Source organism: Gallinula chloropus (assembly GCF_964237585.1).
Source record: "Gallinula chloropus genome assembly, chromosome: 1".
Classification (NCBI taxonomy): Eukaryota; Metazoa; Chordata; class Aves; order Gruiformes; family Rallidae; genus Gallinula; species Gallinula chloropus.
Genome location: NC_140085.1, coordinates 151830890 through 151852034, shown reverse-complemented (window position 1 = coordinate 151852034; position 21145 = coordinate 151830890).

Here is a 21145-nt window from a genome sequence, read left to right as displayed (position 1 = left end):
CTTGGTCAGCAGTTTTGCTCTGTCAGGCCTGCAGAAAGCTTCTGGCTGCTTCTTGAAGAAGCCACCCCTGCAGCCCCATTCTCCACCAGATCCCAGCCACGCAAAACTATGACAGCTACTTTTAGCAAGACCGATAGATAAAAATCCTTATCTGTAGCACTAAAGAGAATTCTCAGGCTATATTCATGCAGATGCCTTGTGTGATATCTAGCCTAGACTTCTATTTATTTATGTTTTTATGTCAGAGTCTAAGTATCTTAAGATCATAGGAATGTTGTCTGGAAGCTCTGGAAGTCCTGGAGTTCAGCCTCCTATTTAAAGCAGGATTATCATGAGCACTACACCAGGTTGGCTATGATGACTAAGAATTTCCATTATAAATACCAGAAAAGAAGCTTTATGAATCAGTTTCATATCAGTAAAATGTATTTGCCTCTATAAAAGGGAAATGTATTGCAAAAAATTACTGCTTTATTCATTTGGGTATATGTTTTGAAATTTTTAATAATGTATTTTCCAGTTTTTTAGACAGCTTATTGTGTTTTCAAACTTCTTAAAAAATAAAATCCAACCATAAAGACAAACATTTGTCACAGAAAAAAATTTAATATCTTTTATCCACTTTGATTTCAAGATTTCTAAGTTGTCTTTAATGGCACATTCATTTTTTTATTCCGGGCATTATTTAATCCCCAAATATGTGGTTCTCTAAACAGACTAATTATAAAAGATGAGGAAATCAGTGTTATTACTGAGATAATAATCACCCCATGACCTAGCTGAGTTTTTCAAAATATCACACCATTCTGCCAAATTTCCCTTACTGAAATGTGTATTAAAAAAGTGAGAACTAGAGAAGCTGTTTTTCTTTTCATAGGTTGGAAACAGTAGAAGTGATGCACTCTAAAAAAGCTGATGCTTTGATTTTCCAGTCCAAGGTAACAACAGCAAAAGAGAAGATACCCACCCAAAAGGTGACAGAGGACTCTCCACTAAGAGTACATACCATTTCATGGCACATCAAGCCATCCTATAAAAATAATTCTTTCTCTGTTGCTCAGCCTGTATTCCATACCTTGATTTGACTTCCCATAATTTAAGTAGCATTTCATATCTTCAAAGCACTGTACACACATTAACTAATTTAACTTACTAAAATTTGACTCAGCTGTCTAATGATAAATTCCCAAATGCAGTAGATGTTAAAATTTCCTGGTAAGTATGCCTTGATAAGCCTCCTCAAGTGTATAGTTGTAAACTGCCTTTTTGATGTCATTAGATCTGCAACCCTTCCCTGGTTATATGCTGTCAGATAATAACGAGTTAGAATGATTATTGAACTTCTAGACTGGGAAGGGTGAAAGGGAGGAAGGATTTGCTTTTTCTTGGTGGAATTTTGCTACCCTGAGCAAGCATTCCTTCCTATCAGTGTCACAAAGTCTCCACGATAACATGGTTACCAAATTGTACGTGCTGCCTGGAATTGTACGTACTGCATTGGAATTGTATTTCAAGTGTTCCATAAAAAGCTTATTCTTCTAATCTGAATGTACAAATGAAGGAGACACCTGCCATGCTTTTACTCCTTGGGTCAAGTTATTAATGACCTTAGCAGCAGCAATCAACAATGCTCTACATCGAGTGCAGATGTTTTCTCAGGTTGGCTCCACGAGACCTTTACATTTATATCATGGCCAGAGTTAGTCCTACATTTTTCCACTTTTCAGAGTCAGATTTGAATGTTGTTAGTCCATGGCCAAAAAAGTAACAACTGGTGAGTGACCGCAAGAAGGGGGTATCAGGCTGTTGTGTTCTGAGCAGCACAAGGCCATGAGTCTGTGTGTGGTCTAAATTAATCCTGAATCACAAGGTAGCATCCAAATATTACAAAAGACAAAACTGGTAACTTGTTTGCCAAAGGTGGCTGATGGGGGGGAGCAGGCCACAGGTCTTAATTCTTTTTAACTTGCCCACTTGACACCTTAGATAAAGCATCTGCTGAAGATGGGTGTGCAGGAAAGACCCAAGAGAATACTTCAAGGGTTCGGACAGAACATTTCAAATCTCGAAACTTCCTGTCCCAAAGTGCACTGGGTGGTTCATCAGATGTACCGTCCTCTTCACTAACACTATCACAGCTTCACCTTGCTTTCTAACATACCAGGCTGCAAATATTTAAAGGGTAAATCCCACTTCTGAGCAGTAACACCCATTAAGCATTGATAATATGACTTGCACAATAGAGACCTGACAGTGATAGGCTAAGTAATCATTAGCAGTAAACAATAATGTGCATAATAACAATGACTCATCAGAAAGAAAACAGACTGCTATTTAGTTCGGGAGATGAATTACGACAATTGACTTTGCACATTGAACAAATTTCCCTGCAGTACTTCAGACTGACTGGTTTTCATACCTTCAGATGTGTCTGCTCCTCCTGAGGGTTGCTGTAGTCATTCTGCTGAGCTCCTGTTATATAAACAGAGAAGTCATCTCTCTTACCCTGCCCTTCCCAGCTTGTCTCAGCATATGCTGCTAGCTTTCACAGTTGACAGACACTCTGACAACTGGCAGTCTGTCTGTCAAGAAGATCCTAAAAGATGGAAGTGTTGAGTAGAAAGTTCAGTTCAGGATCATCTCTGTGGCTTTAGTAATATGCTTGCAACACAGATACTCTAGCAGAGTGCTGATAAAATCATATCCTTTGTTTTCCTGTTTTTGCAGGATCTACTTTAAAGTGATAATATTTACTTTATGCAATGTTTAATCACCAGAAAATTACACATTTAAAAACTCAACTGTTCCTTTCTCTGGGCCAAGTACAGTCCTCAGAGAAGACAAATAACCATATCTCACTGTGCTGTGAGAAGTGGGTGCTTTGCCTCAAGGTGACCCTCCTAGATTTACCTCTCTCTCTCTCTCTCTGTCCCTTCCTGGACACTTTGCCAGGCTGCTGTCACCTTCTTCTTGCTTCTTCTCACCTTTCAGAACATTGTCTACTTTCCTTCTGCCTGGCTTATGTCAGGTGAGGAGCTGATCCAACACCCTCACACCAGGCAACTGGCACTGGGCCGAGCAATATTGTCCCTTTGCTGCTGGCAGCAGAGAGCAGGAGGCGAGGAGGCGGTGACCTGCCTTGCAGCACTGACAGCAGGGGAGGGATGCCAGCGGCAGGGCTGGGATGGTGCCAGGAGCCTTGCTGGGACTGCTCTGGCTCCACATTGCGAGACCTCTGCAGGAATGGGGCAACTTCACTGATATCCCTGACAAGCACTTGCGTTTTATTCCCTCAAGTGTAGTCCTTGACGGAGTTTAGGAGCCGACTGAGTAAAGGAGCTTTGTGCTGCTGTCACCGCTTCTAATTACCAGCTCTAATAAGGCTTCAGCCTGATTCCTTCTCCATTTTAAAATGGTGTTATGGTCTCCTGGGTGAGTGGGCTATTCTTTCCGATAAGCCAGCACCAAGAGCGAATCTACAGCACCTGTTTGAATATGAACCAAACTGATTTATAGTAAAACAGAAACGAAGAATGTCAAAATATTCACCATGGAAAAATTAAGACTTAATATAAATAGGTGATGGGAATGCTACCCAATCCTCATCCACCTAAGTGGTTCGCTTAAACCTATTTACTTCAGGCATACAACAAATTTTGATCACAAAACCAGCTTTGTATACTGTATACTACCCTCTTCTTTCTGAATAATAGCTCTGCTTAGGTAGACCATTTGTCTTTGATAGCAACGTGAAGGATTTTTGATGCAGTCACCTTGTAAGGCTGCGAACCGACAATGCTACACAACTCATCCACAAGCTCTAGTGCACTTGTCTTCAGAGTCTTTTTCCTTCTCCTCCCTCCTCCCCCCTCATTTAGATGCTGTGCTGTCAGGTTTGGAGATTTTTTTCAAAGTAGTTTTTCTTCTTTCTTTTTTTTTTTTCCTTCTCAGTAAGTTGATTCACCGAGTCACACAGTTCACCTCAGTGTTTTATATGATAAATCTGAAAGATAATTTAAATTGGCACAGACCCTATAAGATACGCCAATCAATTCTAAATGCCATCTGTCACAGTGCTCTCGAAGTGGAAGAGAGAAGAAAGCACCCACTGGTTCAGTTCCCCCACGCTACCCGGCAGGTGCCTGACTGCCCGTCAGCAACACGGCGTCTTCCTGCTTTCTGAAGCTTAGTAGGACAACCGGTCACCCTCTTTAATCCTGGGGTTTACAACAGACTTTAAAAATTACACCCAAAGCTAAGGTTATACCCTCTCTTCTCAAAGGAGGAGGCAGAGCAGCAAAAATCCTGCTAGTTTTCCCTACCAAATTTAGAGGGTAATTCTTCCCGCACGCCTCCTTTCTATACAATTGAGTACAGACACACGTCTGCCTTACATTCTGTATGTACACGGCTCCATTTCAACCTAAGAGCATCCAAACTTCCCGCTTCCCTACAAGAGTGATGTCTGCTGCCCCAGAGCATCCTTCACCTCTCTGCCCCTTTGTTTCCAACCTACAAGAGCTCAAAAATAGTGGCTTGTGGTTTTCTCTCTCTGTTTATTTTGGTTTAGCTGGGGCAAGTAAGAGGAGGTAAATGCTTATGTCCTTTGCTTTATCTCCATTGCCTCATCTGTAGAGGTGTTAGCTGTAATGTGGAAGTTGTGCCATCAGCAGTACCAAATGCATTAAGAGCAAACTGGCTGGCAGAGGTGGGCCAAGCTGCATCTCATCCCTCCCTGCCTGTAAACCAGGAGTGCATTTTGTGGGCTACCCCATTGAAGATTTTCTTCTTGTTTTATCCATTTGCTGTTATCCACAGCCACAGAAACTCAAACACTGTAGCCAGTGTTCTTCAGGCAAGAGAGACTTTTCTTCAGTTTTCCAAATCCTTCCCCCAGGGTGCCTCTGGTCCCTAAGTGGACCTTACCAGCAAGGCTTTTTTTTTTTTTTCTTCTGTTATTTCCTGGCAGTTATTAAAAACAAACACTATATGAAAGTCTTTGCATTTTTATCCCCAACCTTCTGCATCCAGCTGTCTTTATCCAGTCTTTTCAAATGATCTATAAATTTATTCCCTTCATTCTCTCATGAAATTAGCAACTTCAAAATCCTTCCCATCTTCTCTGGAGATTTGATGAGTGCTGGTGATAAAAGCAGCAGCCAGGTTGCTGGGATTTTGGCAGTTGCTGAGAACTCTGAAATGGCCTTTCTCTGCCCGAGAGGATTGCTTGGGATGGGTGAATTACTCGATATCTGTTTCTTTGCAGGACCTTTAATCTATGTGCTGGGAGATTATGTTCTCTGCCTCTGAAAGCAGTCACAGCGAATAAAAACTATCTTCTTTCAACAAGCATTAGTTATTTACTAGAAACAACAAAATAATCACAACAGTGTCTTCAGCTAAAGTCAGAGCTTCACTGTGCAAGGGAAGAGGAAAAGCTAGTTGTCCTGGGGAACTACGCAAACAAATAAGACAGAGGAATGGTTGAGGAAAGGGATATTAGATCTGTGAGAATCTGACCGTCCTTCATTTTGATATTTTATGGCTATTTTGTGGTTGTTTTCAACTAGACACTGTTTTTCAAATATAATTATAAAAGACGGTTATGCTGGAAATCGGGACAACTACAGGTCATTAAACAACATATGTTGAAATTCACTGATGCCATGAAGCTCCCACTTAGTGGATGATGTACCAGATACAACCTAATTTTATACTTGCCAAGCAGAATGTATGTTAAGAGTGGGCAGGTGGACAGCAGTCTATTTTTGAATAATAGTTGTTTTTCCCTAATCAAATAATATCTGCTTTTGCTAGAGAAGCAAAATATACAAACTTTAAAAAATTATTTGTGGAATTTAATTAACCAATCATAAAATATCTTCTTTTAACTATATTAAATTAGATGGATAAGCTTGTCTGGCTTGCAAACCTATAGCTTCATTTACAATTTTATAGGCATTTTCCCACTTTTTATTAAGTTTTGTAGATTTCAGAACAATTTACACAGACCCTTACTGCTGTCACCTCTTTTGGAGGACTATTTGAGAAGAATTTCTAATGACTATACAAATAGCCAGCAGTACAGTTTGCAGTTCTACACGGAGATGAGTTTCATTGTGGTTTGTCTTTACTCCCTGTGCTGCATAAATAAACCTCAATTTCTTCCTTCTCAGGATGAATCTCAGATGCAAAGATGGAATCCAGGTTGCTTGTTCTTACCCTTTCAATTTCATTTTCTTTACACAATCACAAAAACACAACACGCTTGTTTTTGTGGAGTGTTCATACCTCTGGATTTATTTTTTTTTCTTGAACAGGCACTTTCTTTTTTCCATTGATGAGGTGCCTACCTTCACCCTCTCCATTTGAGACAGTTCCCACATTCTTCATCAAAGTGCTTCCTCAGGGAAGGAGGGCCTATAAATGCTGCAGTGGTCCCTCTTCCCCTAAGTCAGCAAGGTCCTGCACTGTTTACACAGCGCTGTTTCAACAAAGAAAGTGCTGAAACAACCAGATATAAACATTTGACAAAGGGTTTATGATCTCTATTTTAGTATAGCCCTTCTTGCAGAGACACTGTCTGTTCTTCAATTAATTATTTAAAATTAATTTTCTTCATGCTCTTCTATTACACCATGACATCCCCTGATTTTTTTTCTGCAGAGTACCTTTGTAATGTCTCAGACGCCTAAAAAGGCTAAAATCTATCAGCCGTACATCAGGTTGACTGATGCCATCCATGGTGTGCTCTGAACAGCCTGCTTCCCTGCTCCAGGGCTGCACAGCAAGCTTCTCAACTCCAATCAGCTCCAAAAGCTGCCTGCGCTCTGCCGGTGCTCAGAAACTCCACAAGCATGATGTAAAATATATTATCTGTAATCATGTAAATTTGTACAGTCAGAGAGTCGATTTTTATTTGCTTGGCAGGAGAATCCACAGGCTTGCAACACTCCAAAGCTTTTAAATTGCAAGGTACAACCGCTGTGACATTTCAATTCAGCTGTGTTCATCCCGAGTGATAGAATGACCATCTCTGACCTTTCACACGCACGTATATGCATAAAGCTCCACAGCGAGTAAACGTTTGAGATTCCTCTCAGCGTAGCAAAAGCAGCTGCTGCCTTGCATGTGTATGTGCAAAGATTTAGAAAATTTTCATCAATATTCTGCTAAAGTAAGCCTGTGAAATTTTATTGTTAGCAGTAGCAGTCAGCCTCAGAGAAATAATAGGTGAAAGACAATATGTGGCATGCATCCACATCAAACCTCGACAGAAGAGCAAAGCAAAGCAGTATCTACGGCTATGCTCCTCACAAAGGTTCGTCTCCCTTACCCCCAAGTAGGGCTTCCAGGCTGGTGTGGAGCTGCATCACCTGTAGCCCACTCAGCTGTTATTACACCAGCAAATGTCAGGCAGACACCTGCATCCATACTGTGCCACTCCATTATTGCTTTCTTCACTTGGCCAGAGAACCCTAAGTACGTTCTCTCCCAGAAGAGAGAAGTGTCAGAAAAAATTATGAAATTATAGGGGCATATGGCATACAGGAAATGAACTGATTTGGTGTGGCTCCTAAGTAATCTCTTGCAAACACAGATCCTCAGAGGATCTGCCTGTTGATCAAAGCTTTTCCTCTACCAAACAGTGGCAAGTAAATAACTACTCATTTCATCTTTCTGGCAGAAGGTTGAAGGGCACCTTCGAGAGCTGTGTCTTCTGAAGTACATAAATTTTCTGCTTATAACTTCTCATAGCATTTGATGTAGGAAAAAGTGACCAAAAATGCTGCCTTTCATGCTTCCCTCTATAACAAGACTATCTCTTCCTCAAATGTAAGGAACTGACCTGCTACAAGAATAAAGAAAATTACTTTATAACCCTTTTACAAGAAGTGTCTAGTCCAAACCTCTTGGCAGTATGTCACACAGCTAAGCTGAGTAACAAATCTGCCTCCTCCTCTGTGAGTGTGAACGGAGACATGATCCTTGGATCATGAAGAAAAGGACCAACACAGACCTCATTGCACCTCTTTAAAAGCCAATAGATTTCAATAAAGACTTTGCCACTGATCACATTTTTTTATTTATACCATTGTTATTTGTCCTAGAACCCAGGCTTACCCCGGAAGTGCCACGTGTGCCAAGGGGAATCCCAATTACTTGCTGGTAAGTAAGAAAAAGAGAAGAGAATAAAGAGAGAAAAGAATAAAGCAGAAAACAGCTTTTCTAGCCTGTGATATATTTTGACACATCTTTCAAATAAACTTGCCCATTCTACAATGACAAAAATCCTAGTTTTCAAGATGTTCCTAGAGGATAAAGGAGACCAAAAAAGAAGGGACTCTGACCTCAGAACAGCCATTGGCCCAATAGACTGGAAAAAACAGACACTGGGGACTGCTTATCCAACCCTAGAGGTGTTCCACAACCATGAAATCATTAACTTTCCGCATTTCTACCTCTGAATTTGATTTTTTTTTCTTGTGGAAAAAACCAAAACATTCCAGCAAAATATGTTTTGGTTTTGAGGAATATTCATTTTCTGACATAAAAGCCCTTTTGAAACAAAACTTATGACAAGATCCCCCTGAACAGAGCTCTTCAGACCAAATTCAGTACAGAAAGTAAATTACAGTTCATGAAAACTGCCAGCCACAATAAACTTTGTGCACTGCCATGATAGTTTGAAAAATCAGAATGCAACCATCCAGGGAAATGTTTTTTGTCATCTGCATCTCCTATTCAACATGTGAAAACCACGTCTTTTCCTCTGATTACCATTTAGAGTTTAAGACAATCTTCTTGATTTTAGCTGCTGTATTGAAAAATTATTTAGCATTCAGGTGTTTGGCTGACAGGAAGAGGTACAAAAGGAACTCAAAAATCTCACTTCAAAATGTGAATGGACTCCAGGTTGACACTTCAGAAGGTATTGCTGAGGTGAGGTCTCTCGCCTTCCATTCCTCCTTGACAAGGCTTTCTTTGTTCATGGTGGTAGATTCCAGATGGAGGAACCTCTTCAACAGTAAGGTTTCAGAACAACTCTGAGGAACTGTGAAAGCTTTAGAAAGGATCACAGTTGTTGAAGTGGCAAATCGGTGGGAGTAAGCAGCAGGATTTCAAATATTTCCTGAAGAACTCTAAAGCCAGAGAGGGGAGCTTGCCTTGTGCCATTGTTTGTACTAAAGCAAGAGGCTAAAGGTAAAAAAGGCGCCTGGCCACCCCCCTGCAGTAGTAAAATTCAGGAACTGCAGACAAGTATGAGAGGGAAAAGTATCGTGAGGGCATTAAGGGCATTTTGAACCCAAAAGAAAGAGGAAAGTGAATCTACCTTCCCAAATTGTACAAACGTGATTTAGCATAAACTTAGACTTGTTATTTTAACTCATGCACATAGTCACTAAACTAATTAAAGCACCTAGAAATGAACGTGTAAGAAAACTATTAACTATGGCATGTTTAAGACATTCATATTTCTTTTAGATAAGAAGGAGGTCATCAATTGCAGGTGAAGGTGGGTAAAAATCAATTCCATTGAATTAGCAGAATAAACAAACAAAAAAATGTTTCTGTCCTGAAATATCATCTTCCGTGGAACTACAGACAGCAAGAAAAAATCCAAACCCATGGAGCAAAACTAGACCCTCACAAGGCAGGAAATAAAAAACAATTGATAGACTTGAGCTTTAAAGGTGTACTGAAAGGGAAAGGAGAACTTAACAAGTGAAGTGTTTTATTCTGCCCACTTGTTCCCACATTGGACAGGCAAAGCTGTATAAATGTAACCAAGTAGCTAAGGAGGTTACTGGGGCAGGAAGTCTTTCAGGAAAGTTTTTGGGCTTGTGAAGGACGAAAGTACTAGCACAGAGGTCAGCAGCTTGCTTTTTGTGCATAAACCTGCATTTCTTTTTTCAAACTAGAGCCTAAACAAGCTCAGAGGCACAGGGCACTTGCTACTCGTCATCTCATTCACAGCATCTTCTCTCTCTGGAGAAGGAGGTTTCTGCTGGACCGAGGATACGTGAGACCTTGGAATCAAGGTCTACTGAATTTCTTCAGTGCCAAAACTTCAATAGCTGGGCTCCAGCTGTTACAATTTGCCCACTTTGCTCTGTGGGCACCAGGGCTATAAAATGCTGGACCTGCATTAGCACGTCTAGAGTATTTGAAATTCTCTCGTTACCTTTGTCCTGGAAAAGCTGTTTAATTATATGAAAATCACTTTAAAACATGCTATTCCATAAAGAATACTGGAACATAAACATTCCTATAAGGAAAACATAGGAATAAGGCATATCTATTCCTCTGCACCATATTTCAGACCTTTAAACATTTCTCCATGAAGCTATTTAAAAATTGCTGGTATAAGGGAATAAAAGACTAGAAAAGAGGTCTGCAGAGTTGAACCTACACGGTAAAACTGCATTATTTTAAAAGTTGTAATATTATAAAAATCAGAATCTCTCTACTTTTAAATATAATTTCTAATGTAGTATTTTAAAATTATATATTTATTTGTTTTAATACATCTTATTAATTTTTCACACAATTTGGGCAAATTCTAATGATGATTAATATTCACATGATACTAACCTAGGCTAAAGGTGGATTTGATTTAATAATAATTGTTCTTAGTATTTTCACATATATTTATATAGATACAGATATTACTAATACTAAGCCATTATTTGTTATAATAGCTGTGTAAGCAATTGTCTTACATATCATTGTCATTTCTTTCAGTGTTCACCTGAAGAGCATGTTAATCTTGAAAGCAGTTTATTATATTAAGCTGACAAACAACTTTTGCTTTAAAGGAAAGGAAATGAGGTCACAGAATCATAGAACGTTAGGAGTTGGAAGGGACCTCGAAAGATTATCTAGTCCAACCCCCCTGTCAGAGCAGGATCTCCTAGACTAAATCGCACAGGCATGTGTCCAGGTGGGTTTTGAATGTCTCCAGAGAAGGAGACTCCACAACCTTTCTGGGCAGGCTGTCCCACTGCTCCATCACCCTCACAGTGAGAAGGTTTCTCCTTATGAGAAGAACTTCCTATTCTCCAGCTTGCACCCCTTGCCCCTTGTCCTATCACTGGCCATCACTGAGAAGAGCCTGGCTCCATCCTCCTGACTCTCTCCCTTTACATATTTATAAACATTAATAATGTCACCTCCCAGACTCCTCTTCTCCAGGCAAAGAAGACCCAGCTCCCTCAGCCTGTCCTCATAAGGAAGGTGTTTCACTCCCTCAATCATTTTGGTGGCACTCCATGGGACTCTTTCAAGGAGTTCTATGTCCTTCTTGAACTGAGGGGCCCAGAACCAGACACAATATTCCAGGTGTGGTATCTCCAGGGCAGAGTAGAGGGGCAGAAGGGCTTCTCTTGACCTACTAACTACAGCCCTTCTAATACACTCCAGGATGCCATTGGCCTTCTTAGCCATGAGGGCACATTGTTGGCTCATAGTCATCTTGCTGGCCACCAAAACCCCCAGGTCCCTCTCACCTAAGCTGCTCTTCAACAGGCCAGTCCCCAACCCATACTGGTACCTGGATGCGTATTCTTTGTTCCTATTCTTCAAGATTTGTTGAAAATTATTAACTATTATTTTTGTAAAGAAGTTCCCCACTAAGATAAGGTAGTCTTTTAAATGATGTTAAACTGATGTGCTTAGTTAGTGACCTCTGAAACTAAGCTAGTAAACCAGGACATATCTGTACAAGTTTGACTGAATTTGAGAACTTTGCTCCCCTTTAATACTACTGACTAATCTTACATGAATATTAAGCCATAGTACAAGGACAATAGCTCAGCTTCCTTCACTGTCATACAGGCTTAGGACTAGATCAGTCCTTCAAGCATCCTTGATAATCTATAAACAATTCTTCTTCACAATTGTCATTGCACCCAAAGGTGAAAGATGAATTATTATTTCTGCCAGGGCAGGAATTGTGGCAAGTTTTTTGAAATGATGTTATGAACATTCTTCCCTTGATTGGAAATGATTGAGAGATTGGCTGATTCAAACCGACTTCTTGTGTTGAATTTTATGTGATGGATAGTTCTGTGACTGCAGTAGGACAATGCTGACAGAATAATAACCGCAGACATTTCAATATATGTATAACTATGCACAGTTAAATTGTGATCAATGTATCTTGTTTATTTCTTGGCAAGAACACAGTCTTACTAGATATGATTAGTGTCTAATCTACCTCCCACGCTATAGGATATATACAAGAAACTTTGGTAGCAAGCTGGGGAGAAGGAGCAAAAACCTTGGCAGACAGCTCAGCAAGAAATTAAAACTTTTGAGAATTGCAATATGAACCTGAAAGAAAAGTACTAAATGCAAGCATGAATGAAATCCCCCTGTGAAAATGAATTTTATTTACTCCCTTACACATTTGAATCAAAGCATGGTAGGTACTACCGGCCTGGCTGGCTCCGGAAAGCGTTCACACTTTTTGACTAACCTAGAGAAGGTGATTTACACAACCAGTTTATCCACTCGGTTGGCACAAATGTTGATCCAAAAACAGAGGCCACTGTCCACCCCCTTTGTGTTGAGATAGGTTCAACTTTCTTTACATCGGCTGTGGTTACTCCCTGTATTATTCTTTTTGGGTCATTGTCTTGCTGTTTGACTTTTGTAAACTGCCCACAACTTTTTGAAGGCAGGTAAGCAACATCGTTGCTCTTTCCTCTATGTGAATTGCATGAATGGACAAGACTGTTCCAGTACTCAGTCTTAAGGGATTTAGACAGGGTTTGGAGGTAAGCGTGCACAAACAGCATTTCCTCAGTGACCAGGTATTTATGCCACTCTGGTACAGGAGAGAAGCCCGCAAGACACCTCTGTCATCACCGTTGCCATCAGTCATGCTTAGTCTCATTCTCCATCAACTTCTGACTCTAAAAGGCTCCTCAGTTTAAATCCATAGCTGGAATTCCACCCTAAATCATGGTATTTCTGTGGTTCATTGTCTGTAAAGCTACTTGCTACAGTTCAAGAGTGTTCTGTGCTCTGTGCCAGGCTGCACCCAGACACAGCTCATCAGTCACTTTGTCCTAATTATGTTTCAAATAGTGCTGACCTTAACAACAGTGGTAAATCAACAGTGGTAGTGGTTGTTTTGTTGTTGTTGCTGTTGAGTTTTGGTTGGTTGGGTTTTTTTAACAAGACAGATTTTAACATGGAAAAGAAACATGTTGTCAGGAAATCCAAATGTGTGGAAGTTGTCTGGAAATCCCAGATATGTCTATTTGACCCTTACCAGTTTTATGGGTTTAAATCTCCACCAGCAAAGGAAATCTTCTTAATATGCCAAACAGGTTTAGCTGAGATGGAAAACTGGCTTTTAAAATCAACACTGTTAATGCTGATGTGGAATATTGAGTACTGTATCCCATGGGAGCAAGAGAAACCAATTCCAAAAGATTTGTTGCTTATCACTTCCCAAACAATGTTTAAGATTTAAGTTTGATTTAGTAAGACACAACTGCTTTGGGAGTGCCTGTCCCAGTGCAAAGCTTCTCTGTGGACCTTATTGCTGTGGCTGTGGTTAGCAAAGACTTGGGAGTTAGAGCCCTCTCTTTAAAAAATAAAATGTTCAGACTTCAGCAAGTTATTTTCCTTCAGTTTTAGAACTTTCCAGGTTATTTTTATTTGGAAACATGTTTAAATTGATGGCCTCTAGCACAGGATGTACTTTGCACTTATTAACTGTATCTTTTTGGGGTAGAAAGGACTGGTAAGAACAGGCATTTGGGAGTTTGGGGAGGAATGTGTTGTAACCCATCGTTATTATTTTTCAAGATGAGGAGAAGATGCTATTGCATTTCTTACAAGATGCATTTTTTTATTTATGTTTAGAGGACTAAAGATCAAAAAACATGCTAAAACTTCTGGAAATCAGTCCTACCATTGTCATGTTTTTATTGGGCTACAGTGCTATACCTTCACTCACTTGATGTCTACAGGGAAAAATGCCCTCTTTGAAAGTGGGTATCTATTTTCAGAGAATAGCCATGGCTACAAAAGCAGGCCCTAAAATTTGCATGCAGCACTGCAAATTTTTTTTTCCTTCAGCAGGAGAGAAGCGCAGTGACCCTCCCCCTGGAATACTGTAGTCTTGTGGTTCAAACACTTTAACAAAATGACAGTAGGTACTTCAAAAGGTGTCAAGCTATGGAGAGCCAAAGTCTCATACTATTTACTTGCCTATCCACACTCTGCAACTGCATCAATTGTGCCAAAAATGAGATTTCCTCTCCTTGTTGTTTACATTTAGACAAAGACTCGGCTTTATGAAATGGGGAAATTTACTGTGAATTTCTGAATCGGGGATGTAGGGTATTGTATATGCAGTAGCACTGAACCCTTTTGCAGAAATCCTTGGCTCTTTACACAGTGAAGAACAAGTGCCTTGCTCAGACATCTGAAAGCACTTCTCTCTCCCCCGGCTCTTTGAAAGCTTAGACACCTCACCTCGACTTAGCTTGTTAGGGCAAAGAGCCTTATCTTCAGTACACTGCCGCACTCGTTTTAGGGGCTCAAAACATGTCCACAGATTCTGCTCTCCCTCACACAGCTCCCACACTGAAGTTTCTGTCTCTATCAGAGTTACAATCTTCATTACCCATCTGAACTCCTACAGTTTCTTTGACTCTACAGGCTATTTTTTCCCCCTTCTGCTTAATTCAGTATCTCTAGCATTTGTCTTATACTCCCTGCTTTTAATTTTGAGGCACTTGGTGCAAAGAGATAAGCCTGTGGCAGATGTAATTATCCAGCAGGATATTAGTCACTTGTTACTGCCACCTACCTACCTTTGTCATACCAGAGTGTTTTGGCTGGGAAGGGAGAGCTTAGAAAGCCTTCCACCTTCCTTACAATTATTTCCACATAATAAATAGCTGTGTAGAAACTAGACACAAAAAATCAGAAGTTTAAACCTTAAACCTGAGACTCATCAGTCCTGTAAATCAATAGATCTGACTTGCAGAACCTACTCCATGCTTTATCTCTATTGCTGGCATCACCATGTTGATGTTTTAAACTGAAAAGAGCGAATATAATAATCTAGTTTGTCCTTAGGCTTCCACTGTTCCCTTCAGGCCTGTACCTTCAGCTGGAGCTGGGCATATCTTTCAGAAAGCCATCCATCTTGATGTGAAAGCTTCAAAACCTGGAGTATATCTGAAATATAAGCTTCACTGCTTACTTTTTGCAGTATTTTTCATCAGTTTTCCTAGTTTCAGTTTGCAGTCTTCGCAGCTCTTTAGAATACTTGCCGTCATACTTCTGTGGGCTAAACCCACATTGCACTTGGACAGATAGGTGATGCATCTGAGAACCAACAGCTCTCTTCTATCCAGGGTAACGGAGAGGATTGGGACAGAAAGACAGGCAAGCAGGTGAACCATTCCAGATTATAAGGATGCTTGGAAACACTGTACAGAGGCTTCCCAATATCTCCATGTAGATGCAGCTCACTATCACTGAATCACTGACTGGAGCTGACATCACTCTCACAGTGGCTTCCTTGCAGCAGGCTTCTGGTTCTGCACAGATATACTAGTTCAGATACAGCACTGCATCCCTGTCAGCTTCATCCATTTTCCTCATTCTGCACCAGAAATGGAAAATCCTTTTACCAAGACTACTGGAAAGGGCTCGTGCAGAATTTCCCTCAGACACCTATGACCTTATTTACCCTCCCCCTGCCCCAACCGTGCTGGATCTCTACTGGCTTTATGAAGCATCCCTCTGTGTCACTCTTACCAGAGCTGCCAGTAATGGGAATGAGTGTGAGGAGGTCTGGACTGGGTTTGCATACAGCAGTTCAGGAGCTCCAGAACTGCACATTTACTGACTCAAGATCCAAACTGTGCAAGAGTGACTACTTCTAGACACACATAGCCAGCTTCATATGGCACCGCGTTTGAGTCTTGAAGCCCAGCTCACAGAAATTGGCTCTGCACTGAGTTAGCTCGCTGTCTTTGCAACGATTAATGGAGTGATTAATCAGCAACCGGATAAACCTCCCACAGATAATTCACAGTTGATTATAGTTTCTTTTATCTGACTGTGCTCCAGGACTGAAATTTTATGTAATGTACAAGCCAAGAGTGTTTCAGCTAAATTCCTAGTGGGTATTTGCAATCAAGATACCACAACACGGCTTGATACAAATGTTAACTTTTGCTCAAGGGAGTTTGGGAATGATGGGGTTATTGTAGGTCAGTATAAAATGAAAGGATGTCAGACTAACAGCCCAGCTTCAGCCAAAGCTGATGCTGAAATCCTTAAGATGCTGTTCAGTGAAGGGGAATCTCGCTCTTTTGGGGACTGCAGTTTGCAGAGGTTTGTTTTAGATTCGTCTGGTTTTAAAATTGAGCCTCTGAGGTGGAAGAATATAAAAATGGTTCTCCCAATTTGAAATGGAAGCACATTGCCCAAGGAAAAACATCTCAGTTATGTGCCAATGGCACATAAGGATGCATATGGCTTATAAAGAACCTTTGCTCTCGGGTGCCCCTGCAACACTTACTATTAATTTCCCTGGCATTAACTCAACCAAAAGTCCTGTGGGTCCTACCTTTTCTGTGCTTGAGCAGAACTGGTAGCCAAAAAATTATTTTGAGAATTATCAAAACCTTAATTAGATGTTTCTGTAAGAAGAAAAATTACTTACTTGACTACTGGTTTTGTGTATTTGCAAATGTCTATATGGACTCCAAGAAGATAGCTCAGTTAAAGACCGTGCTGTACTAAATTAATATCACAAGGGGAACAATCCTTAGACACATCATATTACTGTAGTACATGAGGGTAAAAGGCCTTTAAAGACTGAAAACTAATTACAAAAATTCACAAAAGACCTGTGTCTTTGAGCTGCTCAACAACTACCTTGACTGCTTTATGACTCTTATAGGCATCTAAAATGTCATAGTAACTATCACTTCATGGATAAACTTACCCTAAAAATCTGCAATTAGCTTCACCTTGAATCAGCTGAAGGCTGGTAAACATCTCATTGATTCTAATTACTGATTAATTATAGTGCTTCTCATCTTACTTCTAGACTCTAGTGTGAAAGATGTTGTTAGAATTCACCTATCCAACGGAAAATAGTGTAGCTGCACAGGGGACACAGATGATGATCACAACATCTCATACCACATGTGGGAAACCCATGTTCATATGCACACAAAATTAGGCCAGACGATGGAGGTGGGTGTCTCAGTCTCCATTTTTCACATGTGGTTCCTCATGACAGAAATTCACAGTCCTGTGGAGGTTCCCTCCCGAGGGCATAGGGAGAGAAAGATCTGCATCTGTCTGAAATCGGTACATTCTTGATGCAGTATACATCTAAAATGAAAACAGAGACTGTGATGAGTCCATCCCCAAACACAAGAAGCTACCTTTTCTACTCAGGGTCCATGCAATTTCTTTTGCAAGCAGACTCATCTTGTCAGCTGTATGCATCATGTATATATACACACATATTCATTCAGGGCTATTGCTGTGGGAACATCTAATCTCTAGACCCTTAATTTTTGGGTTTAGACCCAACTGATCTTTAGGTAAGGCTGAAACACAGTTCCACATGTGCAGAAACAGTACTCTCGGGTCTCTAGTGGACTCTGCAGCAGAGAGTTTGGAAAATCAGTTCACCTCAGTCTCAGGCAGCAACTGAAAGACGACAGTCAGAATTACCAGTTTGATTTTGCCTACATGAATTCCTTTTACATCTCACTCTAAAGCCCTTCCTGTTTGTCTTCTGTAAAAGGCAGTGGGATTAAAAGGCTGTCGGTTTTATGGATGAAAACCACTATGTAAGACTGGTCTGCAAGGCTATTTATTTTTGGTAACATCTGTGGCTTGTCCATAACTGTCCCCCCAAGACGTTAGTGCTGCAGTCATGTGGCAGAGGAACAGGTAGCTTCAAAAATAAAGCAGTAATAAACACTCAATTTTCTAATCGACAGGCTTTCAACACATTTATAGCAGTCATTTTCTTGCCCATTCTACTCATGTTCTTATTAACTAAGCAGCAGCCTTTCCTGCAAGTAAATATTTTATTTTAATAGCACATACTACCACCTGCTGTAAGCAGTTGAAACTGCTTTGGAAATTTTAGAGCTTATAAAGCTGCGTAAGGCAGTGGACCTTAGATTTAAAATGCAGCCAGACTGCTGACATCTCTCTCTGATGCTAATTTAATTATCCATTCTTCCAAATATTTTCTGACCATAGAAGTTTCTTAATTTTATATGATTTGTAATAGCTGGAGCTTAACTGCCTCTGAGATGCATGGAAACCTAGGAAACAATTATGTCATAAATATGAAATAGATAGTACTTAACTTCAATAACAATTAGCTGTTTCCAAATAAAGAAAATTCAGAAAAGAATAAATCAAGCCCTAAGTGATCAAAAATTTGGAATACAAATTATTAAAGTATTTACTGTTTTACTGGGTTGCTCATTTGACTCAAAGGAAAGCTATAAAATGTTCAGGAAATCAAGGCATCTTTTCATGACTTGTTGGAGTAAGAATACTGTAGGGGCAAGGGACGTAGGCTATATAGCTACTTAAATGTGCGCCTCTCTCTTTTCTTCTCGGTATGTTTCTCTGCCTCCAATTAAGACACTGAATTATGTGCAAACAACTCTTTTGCCAAACCCACAGCAGGCATAAATCCATGCAAGTGCTATCAAATCAGTGGCGCAGGTTCTAAAATGGTTACTTATGTCTAGTCAAGAATTTGGAGGGGGAAAAAAAGGGATTAAGTCCAGAGGGCAAGAGAAAGAAGGCAGAAAGAGGTTTATGTGGTATCAATAAGTATGCATGTGCATTTGTAAGTACTTACCACTGCAAAAGTACAAAGGAAGCTAGTAAGAAAAGCCAAGCACATTGTCCTGCAGCAAATCCAGTTTCTGCTCTAGTTTCCACAGGTTGGTTTTCATAGAGAAACAATGCCAGTCATCTTGTCCCTGCTGCCAACATTTCCAGCACATGGGTGTCTTGCAGCATGTAGGTTTTATCTTTTCTTGGTCCACACAGGGAGCCAAACACCATGCCAGCCACGGGCTGACAGGCAGTGATGCAAAGCAGACTCATCCTCTTGCTGAGATGAACCTGACTGTAGACTTATTCCACTTCACTGTCTGGAGCTGAGCAAACACCCTTCTGGTCTTTCCACAGTGTAGCAGGAGCTACCAGAGCCAAAGCATGGCAAGAGGCAATGGCAGCTCTCTCTAGAGTCCCTTCTTCTGCCCACAGCCACAGCAGCCCTCCAAGAGTGAAGCCCAGCAAGAAAACTCTTTCCTAACAACTGGTATGTTTGGTGACATAACAGTGGCCTAGAGGTAGGTGTCCCTTCCCTTGGCAGGAGGGGTAGAACTAGATGATCTTTAAGGTCCCTTCCAACCCAAACCATTCTATGTTTCTATGATACCTAAAGACTGGTGGGAACAGAGGAGTCTGTGCAATGTAGACCCAGCTACTTTCGCCAATGGTGCTGGACTTGCAGCACATGTTTCACTGAGGTTTGATACACCAGGCAGCAGGGAAATGGATCTTCTAATCTAAGGTTCCCTCAAGGGAAATTTGGTTATAACAGTAATGCTAGAGCTGGGTACTTTCCTACCTGCTCATCACCTAGGCAGCCTCACACTGCAGGACTAGAACACCAGTTCCCTCATAAACCCACGCAGGTATCTTGTTAGGGCATTACACCCTTTCAAGTGTATGTGCCTTTCAAAGGCACATAAAGCATTTGGCCAAAAACATGGAAAAGCTTTCCCACCCTCATGGAACCTACCACTCAGGCCATTGTGTGCTTTCTCACTACCCACCCATGCTAACGACAGGATATAGTTCTGCTATTATTAATGACAACAATAAAAGTTAAAAGCTACTCCTTTTCCTTGTTATTTATTTAGTTTTTATGATCAGCAGTCTTATCACTTTACCTTTTCTTTTTCATACCAACTCCATTTGCTCCCGCTGTTGTACCCACTAACACCACCGAAATTATTCCTTTCATTCTTTTCTCCTTTCACCCAGCTTGACATTTTAAGGCAGTCTCTGCATGTTTTTTTTCTTGGAATTTCAGGTGTCATTTCAGGTATAGCCTCTCCACAACTGAACACCTTGTCTTTTTTTTTTTTCTCTCTCTAATCCCTTTGTTCTGTTTTTATTCTTTTTTTCCCCACTATATTTATAGACTTCAAATCTTTCACTCGTAACCATTATCTTACTAGACTTGATTGATTTCCTCATGCTTTAATAACTCTCAAAGCTCCCCTTTTCTACCTGCTACAACGTCAAAACATTTTGCCATATCATCATGCATCGTTCTCAGAAGTCCCATTGCCATCCTTTTCAGAGCAGAGCTTCCCAAGCCTTCTGCTTGAGCACCACCGCCGGCAGCAGTGGTAGCAGCCAGTATCATCCCTGTAAAGGCACTGGAACTCATCACACTTGGGATTTGTCTGTCCTGAACTGCACCAGCAAATCAGGCTCGCTCTCCTTCTGGCTGTTGGTGAGTGGGGAAAGGAAAGGTTCAGTTGGCTTTACATCCATACCCTCACTAGTCAGGATCCCTTTGGTGTCACTCTGTGAGTCAGCCTTGTGTCAGAGTTGGCTTAATAAACTGAAGTAAAGGAAAAACTATGAGCTAAGAGGCTGCTGAGGAACTTCAGGTGATTTCTGGTGGTCCTTGACATCCTCTGAGGTACTTGTATCCTTAAGACTTTTCTGTGAGAAGAAATTATGTCTGAAAACTGTAGGCCTCCAAACTGAGCTAAAGGAAACTTCTTTGTAGGATAAGATGTAATGGAGCTGCTGGCCATGACTCTGTTCTCTAGCCATTCATGACAGTAATTCTTACCTCAGCTTTCTGATCTCCTTGTTGTGCAGTCTTTCCCCATTTCATTATTGATCTGTCTCTTCCCAATCTGCTGGTAATGCTTTTTTTGTCCCCACATTACTTTCCTTCCTTTTGTCCACTCCGTTCTCCTTATCTATCTTTAAAACACACATTTTCCAATGATACTTCTTATTTTAAACCTGAACTCTAATACTATCTGTTCCCTTAACACCTTTCTCATATTTTGACTAC